This window comes from Scyliorhinus torazame, chromosome 4 (genome assembly GCF_047496885.1).
Source record: "Scyliorhinus torazame isolate Kashiwa2021f chromosome 4, sScyTor2.1, whole genome shotgun sequence".
Classification (NCBI taxonomy): Eukaryota; Metazoa; Chordata; class Chondrichthyes; order Carcharhiniformes; family Scyliorhinidae; genus Scyliorhinus; species Scyliorhinus torazame.
Genome location: NC_092710.1, coordinates 52,785,369 through 52,812,436, shown reverse-complemented (window position 1 = coordinate 52,812,436; position 27,068 = coordinate 52,785,369). Strand labels below are relative to the sequence as shown.

Genomic DNA, 27,068 nt, shown 5'->3' with positions numbered 1-27,068 from the left:
CCCCCCTTAATGTCTGCGGCCTTGCGACCTTTCAGGTCGACCCGCCTTCCCTGTTTGCGAACCTCACCCTGGATTGCAAACCCGTCGCCACCAGGAGCAGACGGTACAGTGCCCAGGACCGGACCTTCATCAGGTCAGAGGTCCAAAGGCTGCTGAGGGAAGGGGTCATCGAAGCGAGCAACAGTCTCTGGAAAGCTCAAGTAGTGCCGGTAAAGACCGGGGAGAAACATAGGATGGTCATCGACTACAGTCAGACCATCAACAGGTTTACGCAGCTGGACGCGTACCCTCTCCCCCGTATAGCCGACCTGGTAAACAGGATTGCGCAATACAAGGTCTTCTCCACGGTGGATCTCAAGTCCGCCTACCATCAGCTACCCCTCCTTAATAGTGACCGCAAGTACACTGCCTTCGAAGCAGATGGGCGGCTCTATCAATTTTTAAGAGTTCCCTTTGGTGTCGGTCTTCCAGCGAGAGATGGACCGAATGGTTGACCAGTACGGCTTCCGCGCAACGTTCCCGTATCTGGATAACGTCACCATCTGCGGCCATGACCAGCAGGACCACAACACCAACCTCCGTAAATTTCTCCAGACCGCGAAAATCCTTAACTTTTTTTTAAAAATATATTTTATTGAAATTTTTTTCCCAAACAACAATTTTTCCCCTCTTACAAAGCAAACGTAACAATACAGAAATGTTTAACAATACACAAATAACAAAACCCCATTATCTTTTGACATAAACTAAACTAAAACCCCCACCCCCCCCGCCCCCTCCCCCCCCCTCCCCCCTGGGTTGCTGCTGCTGGTCATCTGTCTTCCCTCTAACGTTCCCCTAGGTAGTCGAGAAATGGCTGCCACCGCTTGGTGAACCCTTGAGCCGATCCTCTCAGGGCAAATTTTATCTGCTCCAGTTTAATGAACCCCGCCATATCGTTTACCCAGGCCTCCAGTCCGGGGGGTTTCGCCTCCTTCCACATGAGTAGGATCCTGCGCCGGGCTACTAGGGACGCAAAGGGCACAACGTCGGCCTCTTTCGCCTCCTGCACTCCCGGCTCTTCCGCAACTCCAAATAGAGCTAACCTGAAAATCCTTAACTTAACGTACAATAAGGATAAATGCGTATTCAACACCGACTGTCTAGCCATTCTAGGCTACGTAGTGCGAAATTGAGTTTTAGGCCCCGACCCTGAGCGCATGCGCCCCCTTATGGAGTTCCCCCTCCCTCACTGCCCCAAGGCCCTGAAGCGCTGTCGAGGGTTTTTCGGTTACTACGCCCAGTGGGTCCCGAACTACGCAGCCAAAGCCCGACCCCTAATCCAGTCCACAACCTTCCCCCTGTCGACCGAGGCCCGCCAGGCCTTCAGCCGTATCAAAGCAGACATTGCAAAGGCCACGATGTGCGCCATCGACGAGTCCTTCCCCTTCCAGGTCGAGAGCGATGCGTCCGACATAGCTCTGGCGGCCACCCTCAACCAAGCGGGCAGGCCCGTGGCCTTCTTCTCCTGTACCCTCCACGCTTCCGAAATGCGCCATTCCTTGGTCGAAAAAGAGGCACAAGCCATAGTTGAAGCTGTGAGACATTGGAGGCATTACCTGGCCGGCAGGAGATTCACTCTCCTCACGGACCAACGGTCGGTTGCTTTCATGTTCGATAATGCACAGCGGGGCAAGATTAAAAATGACAAGATCTTGCGGTGGAGGATAGAACTCTCCACCTTCAACTACGAGATCTTGTACCGTCTGGGGAAGCTAAACGAGCCTCCTGATGCCCTGTCCCACGGCACTTGTGCCACTGCACAAGTGGACCCCCTCCGAGCCCTCCACGAGGACCTCTGCCACCCGGGGGTCACTCGTATCTTCCACTTCATCAAGACCCGCAACCTGCCCGACTCCATCGAGGAGGTCAGGACAGTCACCAAGGACTGACAAATCTGCGCGGAGTGCAAACCACACTTCTACCGGCCAGAGAGGGTGCACCTGATAAAGGCTTCCCATCTCTTTGAACTCCTCAGCATGGATTTCAAAGGCCTCCTCCCCTCCACCGACCGCAACACGTATTTCCTGAACGTGATTGACGAGTAATCCCGGTTCCCATTCGCCATCCCCTGCCCCGACATGACCGCAACCACCATCATCAAGGCCCTCCAGGGTATCTTTACACTGTTCGGTTTCCCTGCGTACATACGCAGTGATAGGGGGTCCTCCTTTATGAGCGACGAACTGCATCAATTCCTGCTCAGCAGGGTCATTGCCACAAGCAGGATGACCAGTTACAACCCCCGGGGAAATGGACAGGTGGAGAGGGAGAACGGAACGGTCTGGAAGACTGTTCTACTGGCCCTATGGTCCAGGAATCTCCCAGTCTCCCGCTGGCAAGAAGTCCTCCCGGTGGCCCTCCACGCCATCCGGTCGCTGCTCTGTACAACTACCAATCAGACACCTCATGAACGTCTCCTTGTTTTCCCCAGGAAGTCCTCCTCCGGGACCTCGCTCCCAACCTGGCTAGCGACACCCGGACCCATCCTGCTTCGGAAGCATGTGCGGGCGCACAAGTTGGACCCATTGGTCGAGAGGGTCCACCTGCTGCACGCTAACCCCCAGTACGTCTTTGTGGCGTTCCCTGACGCCAGGCAAGATACAGTCTCCCTCCGGGACCTGGCGCCCGCCGGAACCCCACACGCACCCGGACCATTACCCCCACCCCCACCCCCCTGACAGCACCTCACTGGAGGGTCAGTACTCCCGCCGCTCCTGCCTAGGCCCGCCCACCCACCGATGCCCCCTACAGGCGACCCCCCCGTGTCAACCGTTTGCCCCAACTGCGCCGCCTAGGGGTGACGAAGCTGCCAGGGAGGCCAAAGCTACACTCCCGGAGTCGCAACCACCTGGACCCCCACCAGAATCACCACCGAAGCCCAGACGGTCCAGAAGGACGACCAGGTCACCCAATCGACTGATTGCTTCGCTGTGACTTTAACCGTGAACAAACAATTTGTAAATATTCTCGACAGCTCTGTAAGGACGTATCACAGTACCTCCATATCTGATCATACCATGTTAAAGGCGACTGTTACCACTGGCCACCACCCCCGCCGGACTCTTTTTTAACAGGGGGTGAATGTGGTATTATTAGGTATTGCTGTACCTAAGAGGCTGATGACCATTGGTTAAACCTAGGAGTTTACCATTGGCTGTTGATACGTAGCTCCGCCCTGACAGGTGGAGTATAAGAACTGGTGCCGTCCCAGCAGCCTTCACTTTCTGTACCGAAGCTGCTGGGAAACAGTTCTAGTCGATTAAAGGCTTCAGTTATGAAATCACTTCGTCTTGAGTGTAATTGATCGTGCATCATTGTTGATTTCTCATACTGACTTTGTGAGTGCACTGGGGTTTTGAAACTGTCAAAATTGCAGTTATTTGCTGAAAGTTATTAGTTTATAGCAGTTCTGCAGGAAAGAAGTAAACAAACAGGAAATGTTTTGCGAATTGGGAAGTGATTAAACATGGCCAGAAAACTATAGTGGTATAATGCAGGACCAGACCAGGAGAGAGTTTTTACATTAACTGAAAATCTAGCAAGAATTCTTGAAAATTCGCGACGGCTGTTGCAATTTGGCAAACACGACGTTATTCACGGTCCTTCCACTTTCCATAAAGCATCCTGCATTCTTTATTCTTTTTTCTTACCGTTCATTGGGAAGCAAATGCCTTGAGCCAAAATCAAAGCCCTGACAGGGACTTGAACCCTGGACCCTCAGATTAAAAGTCTAATGCTCTACCAACTGAGCTCCCAGGACCCATTTCAAAAATGCTCTCATATCTTACGTCAAAGTCTCATATTGTATCTTTTGATTTTCCTTCACTGGTCATTCAGCCTCTCCAGCTCATTTCCCTCGCAAGCAGACCGGCAGCCTCCCTTCGGCTTTCTTTCTCAAATTCTTCAACTTGGACTCGTATTTTACCAATGACCTGTGATGTGACAACTGTTGTTACCCAGCGATAATGCACTGGGACTTCAAGACATTGAAGATTACGGTTAGGTCGCTGAGATATGAGTGGGAAGCTACAGAGATACAGATTGTATTTTCAGAGAGGTAATAAAGCGTGTCATCTGTTGTTTGTTGTGGCAGAGTGTGAACGCAAGTAAGCTCATTTTGTAAACCGCAAATTATGCAAATCGCAAAGTTTCAGGGCGTAAATAGATCTGTCAACTCCACATCTTAATGGAAAACGCCTCAAGCTTTATCCCGCCCAAATCGTTCTTGCTGACATGCAGCAACATATATTGTCCAATAAAAAGGCAAATTACTGCAGATGTGAAATCTGGAATCAAACAGGAAATGATGGAAAATCTCAGTGGGTCTGGCAGCATCTGTGAAGAGAGAACCGAGCTAACGTTTCAAGGTTGGGTCATTCTTCATCAGAGTAAATCATTTAATCATTCAATCTTTGCTTACAGATATCGCTGATAAATTTTCAAAACGTTCCTTCTGGAATACCGGAGGTAAATCCTGTCATGCATTCAAAGAAAATACTGCGGATGTTGCGAATCTGCATGAGAAGCTAAACATGATAGGATTGAAGCTCAGAAAATCAGAGGATATATGTGGAGCCAGACACAGAGTTAACATTTCAAATCCGTGAGATCCTTAATCAGAGCTGAAGTGAGGAGTAAATGCAATGGAGTAGATGAGAAAATGGAAGTTGCGTGAAAAATGGAGCTATGAAAGGTTTGACATAAGAGTAGGGAAAGCACCTTCAAGGTTAGTGCCATGGAGATTTTGCCAATATATTCTGCATACACCATTAAATTGGGAGCTTTTCATAAGAGGTTACTTGTTTTGACATAAACGTATAAAGTCACTGCTGAGATTTGAACTCAGGATTGCCTGTTTACTAGACAGGAACTTTAACCATCTAAGCCACAGCACTAACTTGCAAACCAACTCTGCAAGTTTGGAACAGATTTCCATTATTTTGATTACCGCTCAGTATTGTTGATTTCTCATACTGACTTTGAGAGTGCAAATTAAAATATTCATCGGCACTGGGCTTTTGAAACTGTAAAAATTGCAGTTATTTCTGAAAGTTATTAGATTATAGCATTCTGCAGGGAAGAAGTAATAAAACAGGAAATATTTTGTGAAGTGAAAGTAAATAAACATGACCACAAAACTAAAGTGGAATAATGCAGGACAAGACCAATAGAGTTGTTACATGAACTGAAAATCTAACAAAAATTCTTGAAAATTGTCGACGGCAATTGCAATTTGGCAAACACGACGTTGTCACGGTTCATCCACTTTCCCAAAATCACCCTGCATTCTTTATTCTTTTTTCCTGTCGTTCATTGGGAACAAAAACACCTTGAGACAAAGTTGAAGCCCAGGCAGGGACTTAAACCCATCGATCTTCAGATTAAGAGTCAGATGCTCTACCGACTGCGCTTCCAGGGCCCATTCCAAACGCAGTCTTATAGCTCACTTCAAAGTCTCATATTGTATATTTTGAATTTCTTTCAATGGTAATTCAGCCTCACCAGCACATTTCCCTCGCAAGCAGACCGGCAGCCTCCCTTTGGCTTCCTTTCTCAAATTCTTCAGCTTGTACTCGCTTTTTACCAGTGACTTGTGATGTGACAACTGTTTACCCAGGGACCTGCACTGGGACTTCAAAACTTTGAAGATTACGTTTAGTTCGTGAGATCTGAGTGGGAAGCTACAGAGACAAAGATTGTATTTTGAGAGAGGGAATAAAAGGTATCATCTGGTGTTTGTTGTGGCAGTGTGTGAACGTAAATAAATTCATCTTTTAAACTAGCAAATTATGCAAATCGCAAAGTTTCAGGATATAAATAGATCTGTCAGCACCACATCATCATGGAAAATAACCCCATCCTTTATCCCGCCCGAGTCGTTCTTGCAAACGTGCAGCAACATAAATCGTTCAATATAAAAGCAAATTACTGCGGATGTAAAATCTGAAAGAAAAACAGGAAATGATGGAAAATCTCAGCGGGTCTGGCACCACCTGTGAAGAGAGAACCGAGTTAACATTTCGAGTCCGGGTCACTCTTCGTCCCAGTAAATCAATTAATCATTCAATCGTTGCTCACAGATGTCGCTAAAAAACATTCAAAAAGTTCCTTCAGGATTACCGGAGGTAAATCCTGTCATGCATTCAAAGAAAATACTGCAGATGGTGCGAATCTGCATGAGAAGCGAAACATGATAGGATTGAAGCTCAAAAAATCAGAGGATATATGTGGAGCCAGACACAGAGTTATCATTTCAAATCCGTGTGACCCTTAATCAGAGGTGAAGTGAGGAGTAAATGCAATGGAGTAGATGAGATGGAGTAGATGAGAAAATGGAAGTTGCGTGAAAAATGGAGCTATGAAAGGTTTGACATAAGAGTAGGGTGGGCATTTTCAAGGTTAGTGCCATGGAGATTTTGCCAATAAACTCTGCATTCACCATTAAATTTAGAGCTTTTCATAACAGGTTACTTGTTTTGACGTAAAGGTATAAAGGCACGGCTGAGATTTGAACTCAGGATCTGCTGTTTACTAGACAGGCGCTTTAACCATCTAAGCCACAGCGCCTACTTGCACACCAGCTCTGCAAGTTTGGAGCAGATTTCCATTATTTTGATTACCGCTCAGTATTGTTGATTTCTCATACTGACTTTGAGAGTGCAAATTTCATTGGCACTGGACTTTTGAAACTGCAAAAATTGCTGTTATTTCTGAAAGTTATTAGATTATAGCATTCTGCAGGGAGAAGTTAACAAACAGGAAATATTTTGTGAATTGGAAGTAATTAAACATGACCACAAAACTATAGTGGTAGAATGCAGGACAAGACCAGGAGAGAGTTTTTACATTAACTGAAAATCTAGCAAAAATTCTTGAAAGTTGTCGATGCCAATTGCAATTTGGCAAACACGACGTTGTCACAGTTCATCCACTTTCCCAAAATCACCCTGCATTTTTTATTTTTTTTTCCTGTCGTTCATTGGGAACAAACACACCTTGAGACAAAGTTGAAGCCCAGGCAGGGACTTAAACCCATCGATCTTCAGATTAAAAGTCAGATGCTCTACCGACTGCGCTTCCAGGGCCCATTCCAAACGCAGTCTTATAGCTCACTTCAAAGTCTCATATTGTATATTTTGAATTTCCTTCAATGGTAATTCAGCCTCACCAGCACATTTCCCTCGCAAGCAGACTGGCAGCCTCCCTTTGGCTTCCTTTCTCAAATTCTTCAGCTTGTTCTCGCTTTTTACCAGTGACTTGTGACTTGACAACTGTTTACCCAGGGACCTGCACTGGGACTTCAAGACTTTGAAGATTACGTTTAGTTCGGTGAGATCTGAGTGGGAAGCTACAGAGACAAAGATTGTATTTTGAGAGAGGGAATAAAAGGTATCATCTGGTGTTTGTTGTGGCAGTGTGTGAACGTAAATAAATTCATCTAGTAAACTAGCAAATTATGCAAATCGCAAAGTTTCAGGATATAAATAGATCTGTCAGCACCACATCATCATGGAAAATAACCCCATCCTTTATCCCGCCCGAGTCGTTCTTGCAAACGTGCAGCAACATAAATCGTTCAATATAAAAGCAAATTACTGCGGATGTAAAATCTGAAAGAAAAACAGGAAATGATGGAAAATCTCAGCGGGTCTGGCACCACCTGTGAAGAGAGAACCGAGTTAACATTTCGAGTCCGGGTCACTCTTCGTCACAGTAAATCAATTAATCATTCAATCGTTGCTCACAGATGTCGCTAAAAAACAATCAAAATGTTCCTTCAGGATTACCGGAGGTAAATCCTGTCATACATTCAAAGAAAATACTGCGGATGTTGCGAATCTGCATGAGAAGCTAAACATGATAGGATTGAAGCTCAAAAATTCAGAGGATATATGTGGAGCCAGACACAGAGTTAACATTTCAAATCCGTGTGATCCTTAATCAGAGCTGAAGTGAGGAGTAAATGCAATGGAGTAGATGAGATGGAGTAGATGAGATGGAGTAGATGAGAAAATGGAGCTATGAAAGGTTTGACATTAGAGTAGGGTGGGCATTTTCAAGGTTAGTGCCATGGAGATTTTGCCATTTAACTCTGCATTCACCATTAAATTGGGAGCTTTCATAACAGGTAACTTGTTTATACAGAAAGGTATAAAGGTACTGCTGGGATTTGAACTAAGGATCTCCTGTTTACTAGACAGGCGCTTTAACCATCTAAGCCACAGCACCTACTTGCACACCAGCTCTGCAAGTTTGGAGCAGATTTCCATTATTTTGATTACCGCTCAGTATTGTTGATTTCTCATGCTGACTTTGAGAGTGCAAATTTCATTGGCACTGGACTTTTGAAACTGCAAAAATTGCTGTTATTTCTGAAAGTTATTAGATTATAGCATTCTGCAGGGAGAAGTTAACAAACAGGAAATATTTTGTGAATTGGAAGTAATTAAACATGACCACAAAGCTATAGTGGTATAATGCAGGACAAGACCAGGAGAGAGTTTTTACATTAACTGAAAATCTAGCAAAAATTCTTGAAAGTTGTCGATGCCAATTGCAATTTGGCAAACACGACGTTGTCACAGTTCATCCACTTTCCCAAAATCACCCTGCATTCTTTATTCTTTTTTCCTGTCGTTCATTGGGAACAAAAACAGCCAGAGACAAAGTTGAAGCCCAGGCAGGGACTTAAACCCATCGATCTTCAGATTAAATGTCAGATGCTCTACCGACTGCGCTTCCAGGGCCCATTCCAAACGCAGTCTTATAGCTCACTTCAAAGTCTCATATTGTATATTTTGAATTTCCTTCAATGGTAATTCAGCCTCACCAGCACATTTCCCTCGCAAGCAGACTGGCAGCCTCCCTTTGGCTTCCTTTCTCAAATTCTTCAGCTTGTTCTCGCTTTTTACCAGTGACTTGTGACTTGACAACTGTTTACCCAGGGACCTGCACTGGGACTTCAAGACTTTGAAGATTACGTTTAGTTCGGTGAGATCTGAGTGGGAAGCCACAGAGACAAAGATTGTATTTTGAGAGAGGGAATAAAAGGTATCATCTGGTGTTTGTTGTGGCAGTGTGTGAACGTAAATAAATTCATCTAGTAAACTAGCAAATTATGCAAATCGCAAAGTTTCAGGATATAAATAGATCTGTCAGCACCACATCATCATGGAAAATAACCCCATCCTTTATCCCGCCCGAGTCGTTCTTGCAAACGTGCAGCAACATAAATCGTTCAATATAAAAGCAAATTACTGCGGATGTAAAATCTGAAAGAAAAACAGGAAATGATGGAAAATCTCAGCGGGTCTGGCACCACCTGTGAAGAGAGAACCGAGTTAACATTTCGAGTCCGGGTCACTCTTCGTCACAGTAAATCAATTAATCATTCAATCGTTGCTCACAGATGTCGCTAAAAAACAATCAAAATGTTCCTTCAGGATTACCGGAGGTAAATCCTGTCATACATTCAAAGAAAATACTGCGGATGTTGCGAATCTGCATGAGAAGCTAAACATGATAGGATTGAAGCTCAAAAATTCAGAGGATATATGTGGAGCCAGACACAGAGTTAACATTTCAAATCCGTGTGATCCTTAATCAGAGCTGAAGTGAGGAGTAAATGCAATGGAGTAGATGAGATGGAGTAGATGAGATGGAGTAGATGAGAAAATGGAGCTATGAAAGGTTTGACATTAGAGTAGGGTGGGCATTTTCAAGGTTAGTGCCATGGAGATTTTGCCATTTAACTCTGCATTCACCATTAAATTGGGAGCTTTCATAACAGGTAACTTGTTTATACAGAAAGGTATAAAGGTACTGCTGGGATTTGAACTAAGGATCTCCTGTTTACTAGACAGGCGCTTTAACCATCTAAGCCACAGCACCTACTTGCACACCAGCTCTGCAAGTTTGGAGCAGATTTCCATTATTTTGATTACCGCTCAGTATTGTTGATTTCTCATGCTGACTTTGAGAGTGCAAATTTCATTGGCACTGGACTTTTGAAACTGCAAAAATTGCTGTTATTTCTGAAAGTTATTAGATTATAGCATTCTGCAGGGAGAAGTTAACAAACAGGAAATATTTTGTGAATTGGAAGTAATTAAACATGACCACAAAGCTATAGTGGTATAATGCAGGACAAGACCAGGAGAGAGTTTTTACATTAACTGAAAATCTAGCAAAAATTCTTGAAAGTTGTCGATGCCAATTGCAATTTGGCAAACACGACGTTGTCACAGTTCATCCACTTTCCCAAAATCACCCTGCATTCTTTATTCTTTTTTCCTGTCGTTCATTGGGAACAAAAACAGCTAGAGACAAAGTTGAAGCCCAGGCAGGGACTTAAACCCATCGATCTTCAGATTAAATGTCAGATGCTCTACCGACTGCGCTTCCAGGGCCCATTCCAAACGCAGTCTTATAGCTCACTTCAAAGTCTCATATTGTATATTTTGAATTTCCTTCAATGGTAATTCAGCCTCACCAGCACATTTCCCTCGCAAGCAGACTGGCAGCCTCCCTTTGGCTTCCTTTCTCAAATTCTTCAGCTTGTTCTCGCTTTTTACCAGTGACTTGTGACTTGACAACTGTTTACCCAGGGACCTGCACTGGGACTTCAAGACTTTGAAGATTACGTTTAGTTCGGTGAGATCTGAGTGGGAAGCCACAGAGACAAAGATTGTATTTTGAGAGAGGGAATAAAAGGTATCATCTGGTGTTTGTTGTGGCAGTGTGTGAACGTAAATAAATTCATCTAGTAAACTAGCAAATTATGCAAATCGCAAAGTTTCAGGATATAAATAGATCTGTCAGCACCACATCATCATGGAAAATAACCCCATCCTTTATCCCGCCCGAGTCGTTCTTGCAAACGTGCAGGAACATAAATCGATCATTATAAACGCAAATTACTGCGGATGTAAAATCTGAAAAAAAAACTGGAAATGATGGAAAATGTCAGCGGGTCTGGCACCACCTGTGAAGAGAGAACCGAGGTAACATTTCGAGTCCGGATCACTCTTCGTCCCAGTAAATCAATTAATCATTCAATCGTTTCTCACAGATGTCGCGAAAAAACATTCAAAAAGTTCCTTCAGGATTACCGGAGGTAAATCCTGTCATGCATTCAATGAAAATACTGCTGATGGTGCGAATCTGCATGAGAAGCTAAGCATGATAGGATTGAAGCTCAAAAATTCAGAGGATATATGTGGAGCCAGACACAGCGTTAACATTTCAAATCCGTGTGATCCTTAATCAGAGCTGAAGTGAGGAGTAAATGCAATGGAGTCGATGAGATGGAGTAGATGAAAAAATGGAAGTTGCGTGAAAAATGGAGCTATGAAAGGTTTGACATAAGAGTCGGGAGGGCATCTTCAAGGTTAGTGCCATGGAGATTTTGCCAATAAACTCTGCATTCACCATTAAATTGGGAGCTTTTCATAACAGGTTACTTGTTTTGACGTAAAGGTATAAAGGCACTGCTGAGATTTGAACTCAGGATCTCCTGTTTACTAGACAGGCGCTTTTACCATCTAAGCCACAGAACCTACTTGCAGACTTGCTCTGCAAGTTTGGAGCAAATTTCCATTATTTTGATTACCGCTCAGTATTGTTGATTTCTCATGCTGACTTTGAGAGTGCAAATTTCATTGGCACTGGACTTTTGAAACTGCAAAAATTGGAGTTATTTCTGAAAGTTATTAGATTATAGCATTCTGCAGGGACTAGTAAACAAACAGGAAATATTTTGTGAATTGGAAGTAATTAAACATGACCACAAAACTATAGTGGTATAATGCAGGACAAGACCAGGAGAGAGTTTTGACATTAACTGAAAATCTAGCAAAAATTCTTGAAAGTTGTCGGCGGCAATTGCAATTTGGCAAACACGATGTTGTCACGGTTCATCCACTTTCCCAAAATCACCCTGCATTTTTTATTTTTTTTTCCTGTCGTTCATTGGGAACAAAGATGCCTTGAGACAAAGTTGAAGCCCAGGCAGGGACTTAAACCCATCGATCTTCAGATTAAAAGTCAGATGCTCTACCGACTGCGCTTCCAGGGCCCATTCCAAACGCAGTCTTATAGCTCACTTCAAAGTCTCATATTGTATATTTTGAATTTCCTTCAATGGTAATTCAGCCTCACCAGCACATTTCCCTCGCAAGCAGACCGGCAGCCTCCCTTTGACTTCCTTTCTCAAATTCTTCAGCTTGTACTCGCTTTTTACCAGTGACTTGTGATGTGACAACTGTTTACCCAGGGACCTGCACTGGGACTTCAAGACTTTGAAGATTACGTTTAGTTCGGTGAGATCTGAGTGGGAAGCTACAGAGACAAAGATTGTATTTTGAGAGAGGGAATAAAAGGTATCATCTGGTGTTTGTTGTGGCAGTGTGTGAACGTAAATAAATTCATCTAGTAATCTAGCAAATTATGCAAATCGCAAAGTTTCAGGATATAAATAGATCTGTCAGCACCACATCATCATGGAAAATAACCCCATCCTTTATCCCGCCCGAGTCGTTCTTGCAAACGTGCAGCAACATAAATCGTTCAATATAAAAGCAAATTACTGCGGATGTAAAATCTGAAAGAAAAACAGGAAATGATGGAAAATCTCAGCGGGTCTGGCACCACCTGTGAAGAGAGAACCGAGTTAACATTTCGAGTCCGGGTCACTCTTCGTCACAGTAAATCAATTAATCATTCAATCGTTGCTCACAGATGTCGCTAAAAAACATTCAAAAAGTTCCTTCAGGATTACCGGAGGTAAATCCTGTCATGCATTCAAAGAAAATACTGCAGATGGTGCGAATCTGCATGAGAAGCTAAACATGATAGGATTGAAGTTCAAAAATTCAGAGGATATATGTGGAGCCAGACACAGCGTTAACATTTCAAATCCGTGTGATCCATAATCAGAGCTGAAGTGAGGAGTAAATGCAATGGAGTAGATGAGATGGAGTAGATGAGAAAATGGAAGTTGCGTGAAAAATGGAGCTATGAAAGGTTTGACATTAGAGTAGGGAGGGCATCTACAAGGTAAGTGCCATGGAGATTTTGCCAACAAACTCTGCATTCACCATTAATTTGGGAGCTTTTCATAACAGGTTACTTGTTTTGACAGAAAGGTATAAAGGCACTGCTGAGATTTGAACTAAGGATCTCCTGTTTACTAGACAGGCGCTTTAACCATTTAAGCCACAGCGCCTACTTGCACACCAGCTCTGCAAGTTTGGAGCAGATTTCCATTATTTTGATTACCGCTCAGTATTGTTGATTTCTCATACTGACTTTGAGAGTGCAAATTTCATTGGCACTGGACTTTTGAAACTGCAAAAATTGCTGTTATTTCTGAAAGTTATTAGATTATAGCATTCTGCAGGGAGAAGTAAACAAACAGGAAATATGTTGTGAATTTGAAGTAATTAAACATGACCACAAAACTATTGTGATACAAGGCAGGACAAGACCAGGAGAGAGTTTATACATTAACTGAAAATCTAGCAGAAATTCTTGAAAGTTGTCAACGCCAATTGCAATTTGGCAAACACGACGTTGTCACAGTTCATCCACTTTCCCAAAATCACCCTGCATTCTTTATTCTTTTTTCCTGTCGTTCATTGGGAACAAAAACGCCTTGAGACAAAGTTGAAGCCCAGGCAGGGACTTAAACCCATCGATCTTCAGATTAAAAGTCAGATGCTCTACCGACTGCGCTTCCAGGGCCCATTCCAAACGCAGTCTTATAGCTCACTTCAAAGTCTCATATTGTATATTTTGAATTTCCTTCAATGGTAATTCAGCCTCACCAGCACATTTCCCTCGCAAGCAGACTGGCAGCCTCCCTTTGGCTTCCTTTCTCAAATTCTTCAGCTTGTTCTCGCTTTTTACCAGTGACTTGTGATTTGACAACTGTTTACCCAGGGACCTGCACTGGGACTTCAAGACTTTGAAGATTACGTTTAGTTCGGTGAAATCTGAGTGGGAAGCTACAGAGACAAAGATTGTATTTTGAGAGAGGGAATAAAAGGTATCATCTGGTGTTTGTTGTGTCAGTGTGTGAACGTAAATAAATTCATCTAGTAAACTAGCAAATTATGCAAATCGCAAAGTTTCAGGATATAAATAGATCTGTCAGCACCACATCATCATGGAAAATAACCCCATCCTTTATCCCGCCCGAGTCGTTCTTGCAAACGTGCAGCAACATAAATCGATCATTATAAAAGCAAATTACTGCGGATGTAAAATCTGAAAGACAAACAGGAAATGATGGAAAATCTCAGCGGGTCTGGCACCACCTGTGAAGAGAGAACCGAGTTAACATTTCGAGTCCGGGTCACTCTTCGTCCCAGTAAATCAATTAATCATTCAATCGTTTCTCACAGATGTCGCTAAAAAACATTCAAAAAGTACCTTCAGGATTACCGGAGGTAAATCCTGTCATGCATTCAAAGAAAATACTGCAGATGTTGCGAATCTGCATGAGAAGCTCAACATGATAGGATTGAAGCTCAAAAATTCAGAGGATATATGTGGAGCCAGACACAGCTTTAACATTTCAAATCCGTGTGATCCTTAATCAGAGCTGAAGTGAGGAGTAAATGCAATGGAGTAGATGAGATGGAGTAGATGAGAAAATGGAAGTTGCGTGAAAAATGGAGCTATGAAAGGTTTGACATTAGAGTAGGGAGGGAATTTTCAAGGTAAGTGCCAAGGAGATTTTGCCATTTAACTCTGCATTCACCATTAAATTGGGAGCTTTCATAACAGGTTACTTGTTTTGACAGAAAGGTATAAAGGCGCTGCTGAGATTTGAACTCAGGATCTCCTGTTTACTAGACAGGCGCTGTAACCATCTAAGCCACAGCACCTACTTGCACACCAACTCTGCAAGTTTGGAGCAGATTTCCATTATTTTGATTACCGCTCAGTATTGTTGATTTCTCATACTGACTTTGAGAGTGCAAATTTCATTGGCACTGGACTTTTAAAACTGCAAAAATTGCTGTTATTTCTGAAAGTTATTAGATTATCGCATTCTGCAGGGAAAAGTAAACAAACAGGAAATATGTTGTGAATTTGAAGTAATTAAAAATGACCACAAAACTATTGTGATACAATGCAGGACAAGACCAGGAGAGAGTTTATACATTAACTGAAAATTTAGCAGAAATTCTTGAAAGTTGTCGACGCCAATTGCAATTTGGCAAACACGACGTTGTCACAGTTCATCCACTTTCCCAAAATCGCCCTGCATTCTTTATTCTTTTTTCCTGTCGTTCATTGGGAACAAAAACGCCTTGAGACAAAGTTGAAGCCCAGGCAGGGACTTTAACCCATCGATCTTCAGATTAAAAGTCAGATGCTCTACCGACTGCGCTTCCAGGGCCCATTCCAAACGCAGTCTTATAGCTCACTTCAAAGTCTCATATTGTATATTTTGAATTTCCTTCAATGGTAATTCAACCTCACCAGCACATTTCCCTCGCAAGCAGACTGGCAGCCTCCCTTTGGCTTCCTTTCTCAAATTCTTCAGCTTGTTCTCGCTTTTTACCAGTGACTTGTGATGTGACAACTGTTTACCCAGGGACCTGCACTGGGACTTCAAGACTTTGAAGATTACGTTTAGTTCGGTGAGATCTGAGTGGGAAGCTACAGAGACAAAGATTGTATTTTGAGAGAGGGAATAAAAGGTATCATCTGGTGTTTGTTGTGGCAGTGTGTGAACGTAAATAAATTCATCTAGTAAACTAGCAAATTATGCAAATCGCAAAGTTTCAGGATATAAATAGATCTGTCAGCACCACATCATCATGGAAAATAACCCCATCCTTTATACCGCCCGAGTCGTTCTGGCAAACGTGCAGCAACATAAATCGTTCAATATAAAAGCAAATTACTGCGGATGTAAAATCTGAAAGAAAAACAGGAAATGATGGAAAATCTCAGCGGGTCTGGCACCACCTGTGAAGAGAGAACCGAGTTAACATTTCGAGTCCGGGTCACTCTTCGTCACAGTAAATCAATTAATCATTCAATCGTTGCTCACAGATGTCGCTAAAAAACATTCAAAATGTTCCTTCAGGATTACCGGAGGTAAATCCTGTCATGCATTCAAAGAAAATACTGCAGATGTTGCAAATTCTGCATGAAAAGCTAAACATGATAGGATTGAAGCTCAAAAATTCAGAGGATATATGTGGAGCCAGACACAGAGTTAACATTTCAAATCCGTGTGATCCTTAATCAGAGCTGAAGTGAGGAGTAAATGCAATGGAGTAGATGAGATGGAGAAGATGAGAAAATGGAAGTTGCGTGAAAAATTGAGCTATGAAAGGTTTGACATAAGAGTAGGGAGAGCATCTTCAAGGGTAGTGCCATGGAGATGTTGCCAATAAACTCTGCATTCACCATGAAATTGGGAGCTTTTCACAACAGGTGACTTGTTTTGACATAAAGGTATAAAGGCACTGCTGAGATTTGAACTCAGGATCTCCTGTTTACTAGACAGGCGCTTTAACCATCTAAACCACAGCACCTACTTGCACACCAGCTCTGCAAGTTTGGAGCAGATTTCCATTATTTTGATTACCGCTCAGTATTGTTGATTTCTCATGCTGACTTTGAGAGTGCAAATTTCATCGGCACTGGACTTTTGAAACTGCAAAAATTGCAGTTATTTCTGAAAGTTATTAGATTATAGCATTCTGCAGGGAGAAGTAAACAAACTGGAAATATTTTGTGAATTGGAAGTAATTAAACATGACCACAAAACTACAGTGGTATAATGCAGGACAAGACCAGGAGAGAGTTTTTACATTAACTGAAAATCTAGCAGAAATTCTTGAAAGTTGTCGACGGCAATTGCAATTTGGCAAACACGACGTTGTCACGGTTCATCCACTTTCCCAAAATCACCCTGCATTCTTTATTTTTTTTTCCTGTCGTTCATTGGGAACAAAAACGCCTTGAGACAAAGTTGATGCCCAGGCAGGGACTTAAACCCATCGACCTTCAGATTAAAAGTCAGATGCTCTACCGACTGCGCTTCCAGGGCCCATTCCAAACACAGTCTTATAGCTCACTTCAATGTCTCATATTGTATATTTTGAATTTCCTTCAATGGTAATTCAGCCTCACCAGCACATTTCCCTCGCAAGCAGACTGGCAGCCTCCCTTTGGCTTCCTTTCTCAAATTCTTCAGCTTGTACTCGCTTTTTACCAGTGACTTGTGATGTGACAACTGTTTACCCAGGGACCTGCACTGGGACTTCAAGTCTTTGAAGATTACGTTTAGTTCGGTGAGATCTGAGTGGGAAGCTACAGAGACAAAGATTGTATTTTGAGAGAGGGAATAAAAGGTATCATCTGGTGTTTGCTGTGGCAGTGTGTGAACGTAAATAAATTCATCTAGTAAACTAGCAAATTATGCAAATCGCAAAGTTTCAGGATATAAATAGATCTGTCAGCACCACATCATCATGGAAAATAACCCCATCCTTTATACCGCCCGAGTCGTTCTTGCAAACGTGCAGCAACATAAATCGTTCAATATAAAAGCAAATTACTGCGGATGTAAAATCTGAAAGAAAAACAGGAAATGATGGAAAATCTCAGCGGGTCTGGCACCACCTGTGAAGAGAGAACCGAGTTAACATTTCGAGTCCGGGTCACTCTTCGTCACAGTAAATCAATTAATCATTCAATCGTTGCTCACAGATGTCGCTAAAAAACATTCAAAAAGTTCCTTCAGGATTACCGGATGTAAATCCTGTCATGCATTCAAAGAAAATACTGCAGATGTTGCGAATCTGCATGAGAAGCTAAACATGATAGGATTGAAGTTCAAAAATTCAGAGGATATATGTGGAGCCAGACACAGCGTTAACATTTCAAATCCGTGTGATCCTTAATCAGAGCTGAAGTGAGGAGTAAATGCAATGGAGTAGATGAGATGGAGTAGATGAGAAAATGGAAGTTGCGTGAAAAATGGAGCTATGAAAGGTTTGACATTAGAGTAGGGAGGGCATCGACAAGGTAAGTGCCATGGAGATTTTGTCAACAAACTCTGCATTCACCATTAAATTGGGAGCTTTTCATAACAGTTACTTGTTTTGACAGAAAGGTATAAAGGCACTGCTGAGATTTGAACTAAGGATCTCCTGTTTATTAGACAGGCGCTTTAACCATTTAAGCCACAGCGCCTACTTGCACACCAGCTCTGCAAGTTTGAAGCAGATTTCCATTATTTTGATTACCGCTCAGTATTGTTGATTTCTCATACTGACTTTGAGAGTGCAAATTTCATTGGCACTGGACTTTTGAAACTGCAAAAATTGCTGTTATTTCTGAAAGTTATTAGATTATAGCATTCTGCAGGGAGAAGTAAACAAACAGGAAATGTGTTGTGAATTTGAAGTAATTAAACATGACCACAAAACTATTGTGATACAATGCAGGACAAGACCAGGAGAGAGTTTATACATTAACTGAAAATCTAGCATAAATTCTTGAAAGTTGTCAACGCCAATTGCAATTTGGCAAACACGACGTTGTCACAGTTCATCCACTTTCCCAAAATCACCCTGCATTCTTTATTCTTTTTTCCTGTCGTTCATTGGGAACAAAAACGCCTTGAGACAAAGTTGAAGCCCAGGCAGGGACTTAAACCCATCGATCTTCAGATTAAAAGTCAGATGCTCTACCGACTGCGCTTCCAGGGCCCATTCCAAACGCAGTCTTATAGCTCACTTCAATGTTTCAGATTGTATATTTTGAATTTCCTTCAATGGTAATTCAGCCTCACCACCACATTTCCCTCGCAAGCAGACTGGCAGCCTCCCTTTGGCTTCCTTTCTCAAATTCTTCAGCTTGTTCTCGCTTTTTACCAGTGACTTGTGATTTGACAACTGTTTACCCAGGGACCTGCACTGGGACTTCAAGACTTTGAAGATTATGTTTAGTTCGGTGAAATCTGAGTGGGAAGCTACAGAGACAAAGATTGTATTTTGAGAGAGGGAATAAAAGGTATCATCTGGTGTTTGTTGTGTCAGTGTGTGAACGTAAATAAATTCATCTAGTAAACTAGCAAATTATGCAAATCGCAAAGTTTCAGGATATAAATAGATCTGTCAGCACCACATCATCATGGAAAATAACCCCATCCTTTATCCCGCCCGAGTCGTTCTTGCAAACGTGCAGCAACATAAATCGATCATTATAAAAGCAAATTACTGCGGATGTAAAATCTGAAAGAAAAACAGGAAATGATGGAAAATCTCAGCGGGTCTGACACCACCTGTGAAGAGAGAACCGAGTTAACATTTCGAGTCCGGGTCACTCTTCATCCCAGTAAATCAATTAATCATTCAATCGTTGCTCACAGATGTCGCTAAAAAACATTCAAAAAGTTCCTTCAGGGTTACCGGAGGTAAATCCTGTCATGCATTCAAAGAAAATACTGCAGATGGTGCGAATCTGCATGAGAAGCGAAACATGATAGGATTGAAGCTCAAAAATTCAGAGGATATATGTGGAGCCAGACACAGCGTTAACATTTGAAATCCGTGTGATCCTTAATCAAAGCTGAAGTGAGGAGTAAATGCAATGGAGTAGATGAGATGGAGTAGATGAGAAAATGGAAGTTGCGTGAAAAATGGAGCTATGAAAGGTTTGACATAAGAGTAGGGAGGGCACTTCAAGGTTAGTGCCATGGAGATTTTGCGATTTAACTCTGCATTCACCATTCAATTGGGAGTATTCATAACAGGTTACTTGTTTTGACAGGAAGGTATGAAGGCACTGCTGAGATTTGAACTCAGTATCTCCTTTGTACTAGACAGGCGCTTTAACCATCTAAGCCACAGCACCTACTTGCAGACCAGCTCTGCAAGTTTGGAGCAGATTTCCATTATTTTGATTAGCGCTCAGTACTGTTGATTTCTCATGCTGACTTTGAGAGTGCAAATTTCATCGGCACTGGACTTTTGAAACTGCAAAAATTGCAGATATTTCTGAAAGTTATTAGATTATAGCATTCTGCAGTGAGATGTAAACAAACAGGAAATATTTTGTTAATTGGAAGTAATTAAACATGACCACAAAACTATAGTGGTATAATGCAGGACAAGACCAGGAGAGAGTTTTTACATTAACTGAAAATCTAGCAAAAAATTCTTGAAAGTTGTCGACGGCAATTGCAATTTGGCAAACACGACGTTGTCACGGTTCATCCACTTTCCCAAAATCACCCTGCATTCTTTATTTTTTTTTCCTGTCGTTCATTGGGAACAAACACGCCTTGAGACAAAGTTGAGGCCCAGGCAGGGACTTAAACCCATCGATCTTCAGATTAAAATTCAGATGCTCTACCGACTGCACTTCCAGGGCCCATTCCAAACAATGTCTTATAGCTCACTTTAATGTCTCATATTGTATATTTTGAATTTCCTTCAATGGTAATTCAGCCTCACCAGCACATTTCCTTTGCAAGCAGACCGGCAGCCTCCCTTTAGCTTCCTTTCTCAAATTCTTCAGCTTGTACTCGCTTTTTACCAGTGACTTGTGATGTGACAACTGTTTACCCAGGGACCTGCACTGGGACTTCAAGAGTTTGAAGATTACGTTTAGTTCGGTGAGATCTGAGTGGGATGCTACAGAGACAAAGATTGTATTTTGAGAGAGGGAATAAAAGGTATCATCTGGTGTTTGTTGTGGCAGAGAGTGAACGTAAATAAATTCATCTAGTAATCTAGCAAATTATGCAAATCGCAAAGTTTCAGGATATAAATAGATCTGTCAGCACCACATCATCATGGAAAATAAACTCATCCTTTATCCCGCCCGAGTCGTTCTAGCAAACGTGCAGCAACATAAATCGTTCAATATAAAAGCAAATTACTGCGGATGTAAAATCTGAAAGAAAAACAGGAAATGCCGGAAAATCTCAGCGGGTCTGGCACCATCTGTGAAGAGAGAACCGAGTTAACATTTCGAGTCCGGGTCACTCTTCGTCACAGTAAATCAATTAATCATTCAATCGTTGCTCACAGATGTCGCTAAAAAACATTCAAAATGTTCCTTCTGGATTACCGGAGGTAAATCCTGTCATGCATTCAAAGAAAATACTGCGGATGTTGCGAATCTGCATGAGAAGCTAAACATGATAGGATTGAAGCTTAAAAAATCAGAGGATATATGTGGAGCCAGAAACAGAGTTAACATTTCAAATCCGTGTGACCCTTAATCAGAGCTGAAGTGAGGAGTAAATGCAATGGAGCAGATGAGAAAATGGAAGTTGCGTGAAAAATGGAGCTATGAAAGGTTTGACATGGGAGTAGGGAGGGCAACTTCAAGGTTAGTGCCATGGAGATTTTGCCAATAAACTCTGCATTCACCATTAAATTGGGAGCTTTTCATAACAGGTTACTTGTTTTGACGTAAAGGTATAAAGGCACTGCTGAGATTTTAACTCAGGATCTCCTATTTACTAGATAGGCGCTTTAACCATATAAACCACAGCACCTACTTGCAGACTGGCTCTGCAAGTTTGGAGCAGATTTCCATTATTTTGATTACCGCTCAGTGTTGTTGATTTCTCATGCTGACTTTGAGAGTGCAAATTTCATTGGCACTGGGCTTTTCAAACTGCAAAAATTGCAGTTATTTCTGAAAGTTATTAGATTATAGCATTCTGCAGGGAGAAGTAAACAAACAGGAATAATTTTGTGAATTGGAAGTAATTAAACATGACCACAAAACTATAGTGGTATAATGCAGGACAAGACCAGGAGAGAGTTTTTACATTAACTGAAAATCTAGCAGAAAGTCTTGAAAGTTGTCGACGGCAATTGCAATTTGGCAAACACGACGTTGTCACGGTTCATCCACTTTCCCAAAATCACCCTGCATTCTTTATTTTTTTTTCTGTCGTTCATTGGGAACAAAAACGCCTTGAGACAAACTTGAAGCCCAGGCAGGGACTTAAACCCATCGATCTTCAGATTAAAAGTCGGATGCTCTACCGACTGCGCTTCCAGGGCCCATTCCAAACGCAGTCTTATAGCTCACTTCAAAGTCTCATATTGTATATTTTGAATTTCCTTCAATGGTAATTCAACCTCACCAGCACATTTCCCTCGCAAGCAGACCGGCAGCCTCCCTTTGGCTTCCTTTCTCAAATTCTTCAGCTTGTACTCGCTTTTTACCAGTGACTTGTGGTGTGAAAACTGTTTACCTCGGGACCTGCACTGGGACTTCAAGACTTTGAAGATTACTTTTAGTTCGGTGAGATCTGAGTGGGAAGCTACAGAGACAAAAATTGTATTTTGAGAGAGGGAATAAAAGGTATCATCTGGTGTTTGTTGTGGCAGAGTGTGAACGTAAATAAATTCATCCAGGAAATTAGCAAATTATGCAAATCGCAAAGTTTCAGGATATAAATAGATCTGTCAGCACCACATCATCATGGAAAATAACCCCATCCTTTATCCCGCTCGAGTCGTTCTTGCAAACGTGCAGCAACATAAATCGTTCAATCTAAAAGCAAAGTACTTCGAATGTAAAATCTGAAAGAAAAACAGGAAATGACGGAAAATCTCAGCGGGTCTGGCACCATCTGTGAAGAGAGAACCGAGTTAACATTTCGAGTCCGGGTCACTCTTCGTCACAGTAAATCAATTAATCATTCAATCGTTGCTCACAGATGTCGCGAAAAAACATTCAAAATGTTCCTTCTGGATTACCGGAGGTAAATCCTGACATGCATTCAAAGAAAATATTGCGGATGTTGCGAATCTGCATGAGAAGCGAAGCATGATCGGATTGAAGCTCAAAAAATCAGAGGATACATGTGGAGCCAGACACAGAGTTAACATTTCAAATCCGTGTGATCCTTAATCAGAGCTGAAGTGAGGAGTAATTGCAATGGAGTAGATGAGAAAATGGAAGTTGCGTGAAAAAAGGAGCTATGAAAGGTTTGACATAAGAGTAGGGGGTGCATCTTCAAGGTTAGTGCCATGGAGATTTTGCCAATAAACTCTGCATTCACCATTAAATTGGGAGCTTTTCATAACAGGTTACTTGTTTTGACGTAAAGGTATAAAGGCACTGCTGAGATTTAAAGTCAAGATCTCCTGTTTACGAGACAGGCACTTTAACCATCCAAACCACAGCACCTACTTGCAGACCTGCTCTGCAAGTTTGGAGCAGATTTCCATTATTTTGATTACCGCTCAGTATTGTTGATTTCCCATGCTGACTTTGAGAGTGCAAATTTCATCGGCACTGGAATTTTGAAACTGCAAAAATTGCAGTTATTTCTGAAAGTTATTAGATTATAGCATTCTGCAGGGAGATGTAAACAAACAGGAAATATTTTGTGAATTGGAAGTAATTAAACATGACCACAAAACTACAGTGGTATAATGCAGGACAAGACCAGGAGAGAGTTTTTACATTAACTGAAAATCCAGCAACATTTCTTGAAAGTTGTCGACGGCAATTGCAATTTGGCAAACACGACATTGGCACGGTTCATCCACTTTCCCAAAATCACCCTGCATTCTTTATTCTTTTTTCCTGTCATTCATTGTGAACAAAAACGCCTTGAGACAAAGTTGAAGCCCAGGCAGGGAGTTAAACCCATCGATCGTCAGATTAAATGTCAGATGCTCTACCGACTGCGCTTCCAGGGCCCATTCCAAACACAGACTTATGGCTCACTTCAAAGTCTCATATTGTATATTTTGAATTTCCTTCAATGGTAATTCAGCCTCACCAGCACATTTCCCTCACAAGCAGACCGGCAGCCTCCCTTTGCCTTCCTTTCTCAAATTCTTCAGCTTGTACTCGCTTTTTACCAGTGACTTGTGATGTGAAAACTGTTTACCCAGGGACCTGCACTGGGACTTCAAGACTTTGAAGATTACGTTTAGTTCGGTGAGATCTGAGTGGGAAGCTACAGAGACAAAAATTGTATTTTGAGAGAGGGAATAAAAGGTATCATCTGGTGTTTGTTGTGGCAGAGTGTGAACGTAAATAAATTCATCCAGTATATTAGCAAATTATGCAAATCGCAAAGTTTCAGGATATAAATAGATCTGTCAGCACCACATCATCATGGAAAATAACCCCATCCTTTATCCCGCTCGAGTCGTTCTTTCAAACGTGCAGCAACATAAATCGTTCAATATGAAAGCAAATTACTGCGAATGTAAAATCTGACAGAAAAACAGGAAATGACGGAAAATCTCAGCGGGTCTGGCACCATCTGTGAAGAGAGAACCGAGTTAACATTTCGAGTCCGGGTCACTCTTCGTCACAGTAAATCAATTAATCATTCAATCGTTGCTCACAGATGTCGCTAAAAAACATTCAAAATGTTCCTTCTGGATTACCGGACGTAAATCCTGTCATGCACTCAAAGAAAATACTGCGGATGTTGCGAATCTGCATGAGAAGCGAAACATGATAGGATTGAAGCTCAAAAAATCAGAGGATACATGTGGAGCCAGACACAGAGTTAACATTTCAAATCCGTGTGATCCTTAATCAGAGCTGAAGTGAGGAGTAATTGCAATGGAGTAGATGAGATGGAGCAGATGAGAAAATGGAAGTTGCGTGAAAAATGGAGCTATGAAAGGTTTGACATAAGAGTAGGGAGAGCATCTTCAAGGTTAGTGCCATGGAGATTTTGCCAATAAACTCCGCATTCACCATTAAATTGGGAGCTTTTCATAACAGGCTACTTGTTTTGACGTAAAGGTATAAAGGCACTGCTGAGATTTTAACTCAGGATCTCCTGTTTACTAGACATGTGCTTTTACCATCTAAGCCACAGCACCTACTTGCTGAAGAAATCTGCAAGTTTGGAGCAGATTTCCATTATTTTGATTACGGCTCAGTATTGTTGATTTCTCATGCTGACTTTGAGAGTGCAAATTTCATTGGCACTGGACTTTTGAAACTGCAAAAATTGCAGTTATTTCTGAAAGTTATTAGATTATATCATTCTGCAGGGACAAGTAAACAAACAGGAAATATTTTGTGAATTGGAAGTAATTAAACATGACCACAAAACTACAGTGGTATAATGCAGGACAAGACCAGGAGAGAGTTTTTACATTAACTGAAAATCTAGCAAAAATTCTTGAAAGTTGTCGACGGCAATTGCAATTTGGCAAACACGACGTTGTCATGGTTCATCCACTTTCCCAAAATCATCTGCATTCTTTATTTTTTTTTCCTGTCGTTCATTGGGAACAAACACGCCTTGAGACAAAGTTGAAGCCCAGGCAGGGACTTAAACCCATCGATCTTCAGATTAAAAGTCAGATGCTCAACTGACTGCGCTTCCAGGGCCCATTCCAAACACAGTCTTATAGCTCACTTCAAAGTCTCATATTGTATATTTATAATTTCCTTCAATGGTAATTCAGCCTCACCAGCACATTTCCCTCGCAAGCAGACCGGCAGCCTCCCTTTGGCTTCCTTTCTCAAATTCTTCAGCTTGTACTCGCTTTTTACCAGTGACTTGTGATGTGACAACTGTTTACACAGGGACCTGCACTGGGACTTCAAGACTTTGAAGATTATGTTTAGTTCGGTGAGATCTGAGTGGGAAGCTACAGAGACAAAGATTGTATTTTGAGAGAGGAAATAAAAGGTATCATCTGGTGTTTGTTGTGGCAGTGTGTGAACGTAAATAAATTCATCTAGTAATCTAGCAAATTATGCAAATCGCAAAGTTTCAGGATATAAATAGATCTGTCAGCACCACATCATCATGGAAAATAACCCCATCCTTTAACCCGCCCGAGTCGTTCTTGCAAATGTGCAGCAACATAAATCGTTCAATATAAAAGCAAATTACTGCGGATGTAAAATCTGAAAGAAAAACAGGAAATGACGGAAAATCTCAGCGGGTCTGGCACCATCTGTGAAGAGAGAACCGAGTTAACATTTCGAGTCCGGGTCACTCTTCGTCACAGTAAATCAATTAATCATTCAATCGTTGCTCAGAGATGTCGCTAAAAAACATTCAAAATGTTCCTTCTGGATTACCGGAGGTAAATCCTGTCATGCATGCAAAGAAAATACTGCGGATGTTGCGAATCTGCATGAGAAGCGAAACGTGATAGGATAGAAATTCAAAAAATCAGAGGATATATGTGGAGCCAGACACAGAGTTAACATTTCAAATCCGTGTGATCCTTAATCAGAGCTGAAGTGAGGAGTAAATGCAATGGAGTATAGGAGATGGAGTAGATTTGAAAATGGAAGTTGCGTGAAAATTGGAGCTATGAAAGGTTTGACATAAGAGTCGGGAGGGTATCTTCAAGGTTCGTGCCATGGAGATTTTGCCAATCAACTCTGCATTCACCATTAAATTGGGAGCTTTTCATGACAGCGTGACTTGTTTTGACGTAAAGGTATAAAGGCACTGCTGAGATTTGAACTCAGGATCTCTTGTTTATTAGACAGGCGGTTTAACGATCTGAGCCACAGCACCTATTGGCAGACCAGCTCTGCAAGTTTGGAGCAGATTTCCATTATTTTGATTACCGCTCAGTATTGTTGATTTCTCATGATGACTTTGAGAGTGCAAATTTCATTGGCACTGGACCTTTGAAACCGCAAAAATTGCAGTTATTTCTGAAAGTTATTAGTTTATAGCATTCTGCAGGGAGAAGTAAACAAACAGGAAATATTTTGTGAATTGGAAGTAATTAAACATGACCACAAAACTATAGTGGTATAATGCAGGACAAGACCAGGAGAGGGTTTTTACATTAACTGAAAATCTAGCAAAAATTCTTGAAAGTTGTCGACGGCAATTGCAATTTGGCAAAAACGACGTTGTCATGGTTCATCCACTTTCCCAAAATCACCCTGCATTCTTTATTTTATTCCTGTCATTCATTGGGAACAAACACGCCTTGAGACAAAGTTGAAGCCCAGGCAGGGACTTAAACCCATCGATCTTCAGATTAAAAGTCAGTTGCTCT

The 27,068-nt window shown here is 41.9% G+C and overlaps 8 non-coding genes across 8 annotated transcripts; all 8 read right to left on the bottom strand.

The window, feature by feature from the left end:
• Positions 1 to 3,729: 3,729 nt before the first annotated feature.
• trnak-uuu (transfer RNA lysine (anticodon UUU)) lies at positions 3,730 to 3,802 on the bottom strand. Its single transcript has one exon. It is a non-coding gene; the product is annotated as a tRNA-Lys (tRNA).
• Positions 3,803 to 8,197: 4,395 nt separating this feature from the next.
• trnat-agu (transfer RNA threonine (anticodon AGU)) lies at positions 8,198 to 8,271 on the bottom strand. The gene has a single exon. It is a non-coding gene; the product is annotated as a tRNA-Thr (tRNA).
• Positions 8,272 to 9,859: 1,588 nt separating this feature from the next.
• Positions 9,860 to 9,933, bottom strand: trnat-agu (transfer RNA threonine (anticodon AGU)). The gene has a single exon. It is a non-coding gene; the product is annotated as a tRNA-Thr (tRNA).
• A 1,593-nt stretch (positions 9,934 to 11,526) lies between these two features.
• On the bottom strand, positions 11,527 to 11,600 carry trnat-agu (transfer RNA threonine (anticodon AGU)). Its single transcript has one exon. It is a non-coding gene; the product is annotated as a tRNA-Thr (tRNA).
• A 1,593-nt stretch (positions 11,601 to 13,193) lies between these two features.
• trnat-agu (transfer RNA threonine (anticodon AGU)) lies at positions 13,194 to 13,267 on the bottom strand. Its single transcript has one exon. It is a non-coding gene; the product is annotated as a tRNA-Thr (tRNA).
• Positions 13,268 to 14,859: 1,592 nt separating this feature from the next.
• trnat-agu (transfer RNA threonine (anticodon AGU)) lies at positions 14,860 to 14,933 on the bottom strand. Its single transcript has one exon. It is a non-coding gene; the product is annotated as a tRNA-Thr (tRNA).
• Positions 14,934 to 16,527: 1,594 nt separating this feature from the next.
• On the bottom strand, positions 16,528 to 16,601 carry trnat-agu (transfer RNA threonine (anticodon AGU)). The gene has a single exon. It is a non-coding gene; the product is annotated as a tRNA-Thr (tRNA).
• Positions 16,602 to 18,193: 1,592 nt separating this feature from the next.
• Positions 18,194 to 18,267, bottom strand: trnai-aau (transfer RNA isoleucine (anticodon AAU)). The gene has a single exon. It is a non-coding gene; the product is annotated as a tRNA-Ile (tRNA).
• Between the last annotated feature and the right edge of the window lie 8,801 nt (positions 18,268 to 27,068).